This window comes from Pan paniscus, chromosome 19 (genome assembly GCF_029289425.2).
Source record: "Pan paniscus chromosome 19, NHGRI_mPanPan1-v2.0_pri, whole genome shotgun sequence".
Taxonomy (NCBI): Eukaryota; Metazoa; Chordata; class Mammalia; order Primates; family Hominidae; genus Pan; species Pan paniscus.
Window position 1 is genome coordinate 29,013,777 of NC_073268.2, and position 11,421 is coordinate 29,025,197.

Below are 11,421 nucleotides of genomic sequence, written 5' to 3' on the forward strand. Positions count from 1 at the left end.
GATGGTCAAATCATACCTCATATTCCAGCAAATCAAGAAGTCTTAAAGTTGAAGTTCAATATAAGACTCCATGAGAATGGAACACAGACATATCAAATGCAAGGGCATTTAAAGAACTACCTGTTAATGCACAAAACTATGTTCGATTTATTGAAGATGAGCTTCAAATTCCAGTTAAATGGATTGGTGTTGGTAAATCCAGAGTCTATGATTCAACTCTTTGAATGATTGACAGTAAAGCAAGAAACACTCCTTGCGAGGGAGGGGAAAAGACTTTCTTAAATACTTCAATTATGACCTGCAAATTCAAGAATAAAGAAATCGAAGTGAGTTTTAGGCCCTACAGTTGTTTCCAGTCTTTTCAGATGGATACCTATTGTGGAGATTAACTTTGGCATATTCCAGTGTCAGCTTTCCTTAGCTGGCATAATTGTCGAATCATTTGTTGCTCCTGCTGCTCTCATGGTGCTACTTTTTTTTTTAATGTTTAGTAATAATATAATTCATGTTTGAAATCTAAAGTAGAATTACTTTTAATGTAGTTTTTCTTCATTATTGTCATTGGGTGTTCTTAACTTTTACCCCTATTAGATAGTAAGAACAATTAATGCAGTTTTGCACAAATATTTTTACATTCTGATCATTCAATTCTGTCGTTGTAATCTTTGTTGTTAGAAACAAATGATGAAAACACAGGGGTTCTGTAAACTTTTGTAATGCTATGAGTTCTGTTTAAATTGTGGACTGTTTATTTTCTGCTGAGACCATTGCAAAATTTGAAAGTCGGCAGCCTCAAAGATTGATGGTAGATAAGCCCACAAAAATGAGAAAGAATCCATGCGGAAACTCTGAAAACTTAAAAAGCCAGAGGGTCTCTTCTCCTCCAAATGATCACAACATTTTTCCAGCAAGAGCACAGAACTGAGCAGAGGCTGAGATGGATGAATTGACAGAAGTAGGCTTCAGAAGGTGGGTAGCAATAAACTTCACTGAAGTAAAGGATCATGTTCTAACCCAATGCAAAGAAGCTAAGAATCATGATAAAACATTACAGGAGCTGGTGACTATAGTAGCCAGTTTAGAGAGGAACATAAATGACCTGATGGAGCTGAAAAACACACGAGAACTTCACAATGCAATCACAAGTATCAATAACCACATAGACTAAGTGGAGGAAAGAATCTCAGAGTTTGAAGACTATCTTTCTGAAATAAGTCAGGCAAACAAGATTAGAGGAAAAAAGAAGTAAAAGGAATGAACAAAACCCCTGAGAAATATGGGATTATGTAAAAAGACCAAGCCTACAACTGATTGGGGTACCTGAAAGAGGTGGGGAGAATGGAACCAAGTTGGAAAACATACTTTAGGATATCATCCAGGAGAACTTCCCCATCCTAGCAAGACAGGCCAACATTCAAATTCAGGAAATGCAGTGAACCCCAGTAAGATACTCCACGAGAAGATCAACCCCAAGACACATAATCATTCAGAGTCTCCAAGGTTGAAATGAAAGAAAAAATGTTAAGGGCAGCCACAGAGAAATGCCAGGTCACCTACAAAAAGAAGCCCATGAGACTAACAGCAGACCTCTCAACAGAAACCCTACAAGGCAGAAGAGATTGGGGGCCAATATTCAACATTCTTAAGAAAAGAATTTCCAGCCCAGAATTTCATTTCCGGGCAAACTAAGTTTCATAAGCGAAGGAGAAATCAGATCCTTTTTAGATAAACAAAAGCTGAGGGAATTCACAGCCACCAGGCCTGCCTTTGCAAGAGCTCCTGAAGGAAGCACTAAATATGGAAAGGAAAAACCATTACCAGCCACTGCAAAAACACACTGAAGTACTCAGACCAGTAACACTATGAAACAACCATATAAACAAGTCTGCAAAATAACCAGCTAGCATCATGATGACAGGATCAAATTCACACATAAGAATATTAACCTTAAGTGTAAATGGGCTAAATGCCCCAATTAAAAGACACAGAATGGCAAGCTGGATAGAGTCAAGACTCATCGGTATGCTGTATTCAAGAGACCCAACTCATGTACAGACAAACATAGGCTCAAAATAAAAAGATGGAGGAAGATTTAGCAAGCAGATGGAAAGCAGAGAAAAAGCAGGGGTTGCAATCCTAGTCTCTGACAGAACAGACTTTAAACCAACAAAGATCAAAAAAGACAAAGAAGGCCATTACATAATGGTAAAGGGATCAATGCAACAAGAAGAGCTAACTATCCTAAGTATATATGCATCCAATACAGGAGCACCCAGATTCATAACGCAAGTTCTTAGAGACCTGCAAAGAGACTTAGACTCCCACACAATAATAGTAGGAGACTTTAACACCCCACTGACGATATCAGACAGAATATTGAGACAGAAAATTAACAAAGATATTCAGGACTGGAACTCAGCTCTGGATCTAGGCGATCTGACAGATATCTACAGAACTCTCCATCCAAAAACAACAGAATATACATTCTTCTCATCACCACATGGCACTCACTCTAAAATTGATCACATAATTGGAAGTAAAACACTCCTCAGCAAGTGCAAAACAACTGAAATCATAACAGTCTCTCAGATCACAGTGCAATCAAATTAGAACTTAAGATTAAGAAACTAACTTAAAAATCACACTACTACGTGGAAATTGAACAACCTGCTCCTGAATGACTCCTGAGTAAATAATGAAATTAAGGCAGGAATCAAAAAGTTCTTTGAAACTAATGAGAACAAAGAGATAAAATACCGGAGTCTCTGGGACGCAGCTTGTATTAGAGTTCTCTTAGAGGGACTGAACTAACAGGGATAGAACTATTATATATAATATATATCTTATTATATATCCTAATATATATAACATATATATATGAGTTTATTAAGTATTAACTTTCACAATCACAGCATCCCACAATAGACTGTCTGCAAGCTGAGGAGCAAGGAGAGACAGTCAGAGTTCCCAAACTGAAGAATCTGAAGATGTAGGCTGGGAGGCTAGGCCTGTCTCTCCTTTTCACATTTTCCTGCCTGCTTTATATTCACTGGAAGCTGATTAGATTGTGCCCACCAGATTAAGGGTGGATCTGCCTTCCCCAGCCCACTGACTCAAATTTTAATCTCTTTTGGCAACACCCACACAGACACACCCAGGATTAATACTTTGTATCCCTCAATCCAATCAAGTTGACACTCAGTATTAACCATCACAAGTCCTCTCCTTGTCAACTTGAACCCAAAAACATCTCCATTTGAGATTATACATAATATTCAAATAAAGACAATAATGAAGTCATAATTATGTTTAGCATAATACAACTATCCTTCATACAACTAGAAATGCACCAATCCCTAACCCAAATACTATTACATAAAGTTAACAATACTTAAATCCTGATATGAAGTCAATAAATCTTATGTCACATGATAAAGGAAAAGGAAATAAAATGAAGATATTTTCTTAGTACAAGTGTATACATGCACAAACATGTTTTTAATAAAAGAAGGAGGAAATACTCATGACAATTACAGTCTTCGTTTCTGCAGCTGGTCGTGGCCATAGCTGGTATTGATGACTACTTTCTTCTACTACCCATTCTGTATTCTCTTTGTCTTCAGCAAGTGCATCAGCAGGTCATGGTTTTTTTTTTCCCTGGTGGAGTGACCCAAACCTTCATTCCTGAAGGATCTGGACCATTTGTAGTCCTGCCTGGATTGGGCTGTTGTAGTTTTCCATTGACCTTAATCACAGGGCATGGTAATACTAAGAGACTCCCTAGTGGATCTCCTGTATTCCATGAGTACTCTTCCTTAATTCCATTGTGGAGTGGTAGACTGGTTTCATCTTGATAGTTTGGGACAATCACCCCAGCCAACACTGCAAGTCCCTTCTTAGTCTGACTTAAAGGTAGGAGGTGCCCAAAGTGTCCAGGTGGCAATCTTAACTTCCAGTTTAATGGAATCATTGTTGTGTCTTCTGGTGGCAGCATTCCTCCCTCTGCAGCTAGGACCTCTAGGCCAGCATAACCTAATGTCACGGGAACAGGAAGCAAAAATTTTGCTAGTGGCTCACTAGGGGTGATGGTGAGTGATGCCACTTCCACTTTCATCCCTTGATTCCTGGACCAGTGAATCCTGGCTATGGGAGAAACAGTACCATATATTGGATGCTGATTCAGAGCATACACAGCCTTTTGGAGAACTTTGCCCCAGCGCTGCAAAGTATTGTCACCTAGTTGGCATTTTAATTGTGCCTTTAAAAGGCCATTCCACTGTTTTATCAATCCAGCTGCTTCAGGACGATGGGGAACATGTTAAGACCAGTGAATTCCATAAGCATGAGCCCACTGCCACACTTCTTTAGCTGTAAAGTGAGTGCCTTGGTGAGAGGCAATGCTGTGTGGAATACTATGATGGTGGATGAGGCATTCCGTGAGTCCATCGATGGTAGTCTTGGCAGAAGCATTGCGTGCAGGATAGGCAAACCTATATCCGGAGTAAGTGTCTATTCCAGTGAGGACAAACCTCCGCCATTTCCATGAGGGAAGAGGTCCAATATAATTAACTTGCCACCAGGTGGCTGGCTGATCGCCCCGAGGAATGGTACCATATTGAGTGCTCAGTGTTGGTCTCTGCTGCTGGCAAATTGGGCACTCAGCAGTGGCCATAGCCAGGTCAGCCTTGGTGAGTGGAAGTCCATGTTCCTGAGCCCATGCATAACCGCCATCCCTGCCACCATGGCAACTTTGGTTGTCCAGATCAATAAATTCAAACTGATCCAACTCTATGTTCCTTCCACCATTATCCCATACCCTTAATATCCATTCCCATGCCTGTTCTCCAGATTGCTGTTTATATAAATTAGGGAACTCAAACAGTTTTTTTGAGTGTATTGCACCTCCTCATAGGTCACACTCTCAACCTCACCTCCAGGGGCCTGCTGGGACTTTAGTCTGGTTATAGGTCTAGAAGCAAACAGGGTGTTGGGGGTGGCTCCCGAGGAGAATCAACATTATCTTGCCTGGCAACTGCCTCAGGGGAGGCCATCACTGTTACCTCAGGCAGCGCAGGGTTCATCTCCTCAGACGAAGGAGGAAAGGCTGATGGCAGCATGGGTCGAGGAGGGGATGTTGCCACTACTTGGGATGGGGACGCTCTCCCTTCTCACTAAGTTCATCAGAGTTTACAAACTCAGTGTCCCCAGCTTCATCAGGGTGCTCCCACATTTCCCCATTCCAAGTTGCAGGGTCCCATTCTTTTCCAACCAATGCCCTCACTTTAACAGTAGACACCTGGCGAGGCTATGCATGCATCTTTTGTTGCAGGTCAGCCACTCGCATAAGAGCTTGTGTCTGTTTTTCCACAATTTCAGCTCTTTCTCTACAGGAGATAAGGCTCTCACTCAGGGTAATCTTAGCAGATTTGAGGCTCAGTATCTGCTTCTGAAGCCGGGAGACAGAATCCCTGAACTCATCATTTTCTTTCATCACTTTGCCTACTGAACTTAGGAGCAACCAACCAGCTTCATTATGTTCCTTGGTTCTCTGCATATGGTCAAAAGTATTAGGCAGTGTCACTAAACCCCTTGCCTCTCATGAGCAGTGAATCAGGAGTGCCAAATGCATTTATTTTGCACAACTCTCTAAACAGTTCATGTGAAGGACTCTCAGTGTTCTCCATACTGTTAGAAGTAGAGTCCTTAGCATTTTTGGGTCTAATCCTATTAAGCAGCCAACTCCAGAAACCCCTAAACCAATGAAAAAACTCCATCCTTAATATCTGTTCCTTTAGAACCACTCCTGGTACCAAAATCTGTATTAGTTAGGGTTCTCTTAGAGGGACAGAACTAATAGGAGATATATATATATAAAGGGAAGTTTATTAAGTATTAACTTACACTATCACAAGGTCCCACAATAGGCTGTCTGCAAGCTGAGGAGCAAGGAGAGCTAGTCCAAGTCTCAAAACTGAAGAACTTGGAGTCCGATGTTCAAGGAAGCATCCAGGACAGGAGAAAGATGTAGGCTGGGAGGATAGGCCCATCTCTCATTTTCACGTTTTTCTGCCTGCTTTATATTCATTGAAAGCTGGTTAGGGTGTGCCCACCAGATTAAGAGTGGATCTGCCTTACCCAGCCCACTGACTCAAAAGCAAGTATCTTTTGGCAACACCCTCACAGACACACTCAGGATCAATACTTTGTATCCTTTAATCCAATCAAGTTGACACTCAGTATTAACCATCACAGCTATACATGGCTATTTGTAGCAGTTCTATTCATAATTAACAAACCCAGGAAACAACCTGAATGTCTTCCAATGGGTTAATGGTTAAACAAAAAGTGGTACATCCAAACAATGGAATACCACTCAGCAATCGAAAGGAATGAAAAATTAACAGACACAGCAGGGAAGAAACTCAAAGATATTATGCAAAGAAGCCAATCCCAAATGGTTACATACTATTTGATTACAGTTATACACCATCCTGGAAAAGACAAAACTAGGGATAGAGAACAAATATGTGCTTTGCAGGGACTGGAATTGGGGGAAATCATTAGTTTGTGTGTGTGTGTGTGTGTGTGTGTGTGTGCGTGTGTGTGTGTGGTGGTGGCTCTATTCTGTTTTGTGGTGGTTACATGATTCTAAACATGTGTTAATAGAACTATACATAAAAGGTAAATTTTACTGTACATGAAAAAGTAAATTCTGTATTTATGTAAAGACTAAAAAAGGCATGTGAATGTGAAATGTGAGCTGAGAAAAAGAAGGCATCTCATATAAGATAAAAAAAGAAAGTGAGTAACCTAATTTGCAAAGGCACAATTTCTACTTATGGAATCTGTACTTAAGAAGGGTTCCCACGTAATTGGTCAGGCCTTGGATATATTGGTTATATCACCACTGCCTAGTCATTTTCCAGCTGTCTGTAAGGAAGAGGTTCGTTAACAGCCATAACAGGTGGGAACATCATGGTTTTGCCTTTTTTTTTTGGAAGACAGGGTCTTGCTCTGTTACCCAGGCTGGAGTGCAGTGGTGTGATCTCGGCTCACAGCAACCTCCAGCTCCTGGGTTCAAGTGATTCTCCTGCTTCAGCCTCCCGAGTAGCTGGGACCACAGGTGTACACCACCATGCCTGGCTAATTTTTGTATTTTTGGTAGAGATGGAGCTTCACTATGTTTCCCAGCCTGGTCTCGAACTCCTGGACTCAAGTGATCAGTCCACCTTGACCCCCCGACAAAGTGCTGGGATTATAGGCATGAGCCACTGCACCTGGCCCCTGTATTATCTTAAAAATTTACTGATTTTGTTTTTTTGTATTTATGTTTTTATTTTAGCAGAATAGATTTTGGAGGACAGGATGCAAATTAATATTTTTTCTCTAGGGATACCAGATATCTCAACACAATTTATAAAATAGTCTCTCCTTTCCCCACTTAACTGCAATGCTACTTCTGTCATAGATTTTTCCATCAATATGTGAGTTCTAGGCTCTGTCATTTATTCCATGCTCTATTTTTTTCTAATTATTATTGCTATATAAGAAAATTTGATGTCTGCTCACAACGTGCTTTTTCTTTCAAAGAGCGTTTCGAGTCTTATATATAAATCTATAATCAGTGTGTAATGTTCTAGGAAAATACTGCTGGGATTTAAAATGGAATCTCAATGGATCTACTCATCAGTTTGGTAAGAATTATTATTATTTTTTTTGTTTTTGAGATGGAGTTTCTCTCTTGTTGCCCAGGCTGGAGTGCAATGGCATGATTTTGGCTCACCACAACCTCTGTCTCCTGGGTTCAAGCGATTCTCCTGCCTGTTGGTCAGGCTGGTCTTGAACTCCCGACCTCAGGTGATCTGCCCGCCCCAGCCTCCCAAAGTGGTCTTTAATATGTTGGGTTTTCCAATCCATGGACATGGTATATGATTTAACCTATTTATATATTTATTATTTTCCAATAAGGTTTTATAAACTTTCCCATAAACACCTTTCAGATTTTTAAAAAAATTTTCCCAACACTCACAGTGGCTGCCTTATGCTCCCTCAAAGATCTCTTCCATTTGTTCTCCTAGCCTCAGGGGTGATGGCTCTTTTCCACAGTTACCTCCATAATACTGTGGTGTTACTTTTTTGCCTTTTCCATGATTGAGTTAAAAAGTCTTTATGTCTAGTGAATAGTTCTTCATTTTAAAACATCTCTGTTCAAAATAACTGGTCTTCTGACAGGACCCTGACTAACACAGAAACTGTTCTTTAAGGTGATCCCAGGAAACAGATCCCCAAAGATGGGATTTTAGTATGGTTAGGTTGTGTCTTTAGGTACTAGTTCGTTCATTTAGCATTGTGCTGAAAGTCCTGGCCAATGCATTATACATGAAAAGGAAACAAGAAAAGTATGCAGATTACAAAGGAAGAAATAAAACTCTCATTATGCACATTTGATATTATTGTTTTCTTAGATGACCTAAAAGAACATAGAGATTGATCGTCAAAATTAACTACAAAGTTTAGCAAAGTTGGCAAAAAAAAAAAAAGCATACAAAGTCAATTGCATGTTTGTAAAACAAAAACAGGTAAAAGTAAAGTTTTATAAAAACAACAAGAAAATAAGAGTCACAAGGAAAACTCCTTTGTTGACTTATAGTCTATATGATTTTGTTCCCTTTTTTTAGTGGTAGCTCTAGGGCTTACAATATGCACCTTCAACTTAATACAGTTAAATCATAGTATATGACTTCATGTGTGATATAAGAACCTTAAAACAATACACACTCATTTTCCCCTTCCTTCCTTTGGGTTGCAATTATCACAATTTTCATGTCTTCATTGTTATAAGCACCACAATACATAGTTTTTCTTTAAAGATCAATTATTTTATGAATAATTTTTAACAATGAAAAAGAGAATCTTTTATAGTTACCTACGCGTTTATTATCTTCCATGCTCCTCATTCTTTTGTGTAGATCTGAGTTTCATTCTGGTGTCATTTTCCTTCAATATGAAGAACTTTGTTAGGCCGGGCGCAGTGGCTCATGCCTGTAATTCTAGCACTTTGGGAGGTCGAGGCGGGTGGATCACCTGAGGTCAGGAGTTTGAGATCAGCCTGGCCAACATGGTGAATCCCCGTCTCTACTAAAAAGGCAAAAATTAGCAGGGCCTGGTAGCGGGCGCCTGTAATCCTAGCTACTCGGGAGGCTGAGGAAGGCGAATCGCTTGAACCTGGGAGGCGGAGGTTGCAGTGAGCTGAGATCGCGCCATTGCACTCCAGCCTGGGCAACAAGAGCGAGACTCCGTCTGAGAAACAAACAAACAAACAAAAAAACAAAAAAAAGTTAATAGTTTTTGTAAAGATCTGCTGGTGACAAATTTCCTAAAATTTTTTTTTTTTTTTTTTTTGGTCTGAATACGTCGTTATTTTGCCTCCATTTTGGAGGACTTGTTTTGTTTTTGGTGGTTATAGAATTCTAGATTGACAGCCTTTTTTTTCCCCAGCGCTTTACAGATGTATAGTTCTGGATTCAGTACAGGTTTGCACAATCTATAAACCGCATTTTAAAGAAAAATGGAAAAACTGGAATATGATTATATGAAGATTTATTGAAATGGAAAGGTGGAAGTCATTGAAAAAAGCAGATTAAGAGTAGTACATACAGTGTGACTTTGTATTAATAAAAAAGTATTACATATACGTTTGTGTAATATATATGTATGATCCGTAAAGATATATACAATAGGGTGTTAATAGTGGTCGGTGGTAATCTCTGGGGCGGAGGGGGGATGGTATTGGAGTACGTTTTATTTTCTCACTTTAGCCTCCACTGGAGTGTATATTAATCACCCCGGTGTTAACCGCCGCTCCCACCCTTGGGCCAGTCCGCATCAGTGAGAACTTGGCCGATGCGCGGTGCTTGGTCAACCCCGGTAACCGTCACACTGCTCGTGTTACAAGAAAACCAGCCAGGGTTCTGCTTTTCTGCTCTGCCGCAGCCTTTAACACCTGCCAGGGTTCTGTCCGAGTATATGGGTTTCGTAGTCCTCCTCTCCAAGGGGTTGACTGAGCACAGCGCACCGGCCGCCGCCACATCCCACTCTGGCGCGGGGTCTGCGGAGCCACAAATCCAGCCAGGAACCGAGTGCCGCCCGATCCGAGCATCCGTCGCATTTTGACCTGGGGTTCCCTGGTCTCAAGGCCCACTTTCTGGGGCAGGCAGTGGGGAGAGAAGCCCAAGTTGGGGTATGGGCAATTTCAGTGCGGTGGAAGGGGAAAGCTCGGGCGAGAGCTTGGCTGGACCCTCAGAGGAGGGGTCCGGGGAAGGCGGGACCGCAGGCTCCAGGAAAGGAGAGAGAGATAGGGACAGAGGGGGGGCGGAAGGGGAGTAAGAAAGAACTAAGAACCACCCGAAAGCAATCAGAAAACTTGGCGCTTCCAGACAATTTTTTTTTTTTTTTTTTTTTTTTGTAGGGGGTACAGGCTCTCACTCTGTCGCCCAAGCTGGAGTTGCAGTGGTGCGATCTCGACTCACTTTACCCTCGACTTCCTCGGGCTCAAGTGATCCTCCAGCTTCAGCCTCCCGGGCATCTGAGACTACATTTGAGTATACAGGCGCGCGCCACTAAGCCTGAGTAATTTTGTTGTTGTTGTTGTAGAGACGGGGGTCCCACTGTGCTGTCCAGGCTGGTCTCGAACTTCTTGGCTCAAGCGATGAACCCGCTTAGGCCTCCCAAAGTGCTGGGATTTCATAGGCGCGAGCCTCCCGCCAGGCCTTCTAGACAGCGTGGCAAAGTGTTCCCGGGCTTTGTAGACACTCCCATTGGCGCGTCCATGCCCTGCCTGGGACCCATTGGTTCGTTCATCCCCTGTGTGGGACCTGCCCAGGTAGGCGCCAACCATTGGTTATAAGAACCTGACCTTGGCGCCTCCAGGGAAACGCGGAGTGTCCTGGAGCTTGACGCGCTGGAGCTTGAGAGGTAAGAGAGGGTCCCTGCTCCTACGGGGACTGCGGAGCTCCCGTTTGTACCCACGCCCTAGGGTCTAGTCCGGCACCACCCTGGACTGGCGTTGACTCGGATGCGGAGCAAGCTAGGAGAGCAACACCCGCCCCCCAGCTCTGGCCAGCCGGTGGAGTCGGGGTATTTGTGTGCTTCTCCCCTGCCTTTGGGGTTCAGCTAGTTTGCTGAGCAAATTCCCTAAAAGCCTATGAGGACTTGATCGCGGCGCGGGTGGAGGCGGGGCGGTGGGGAGGGACGGTGCGGAGAGCTAAAGGGGTTGGAAGGTGTCGCCGGCGGCTTGGCGGGCGTATCTGTGTTCCTGTTCCGGCTGCAAAACAGAAAGCCCCTGCCCAGCGAGCAGCGGTTTCCGCGGGGGCGGAACAAACAGGCAGAGCCAAGTGCGTCCTGGAGGCTTCCCCCGTTGCG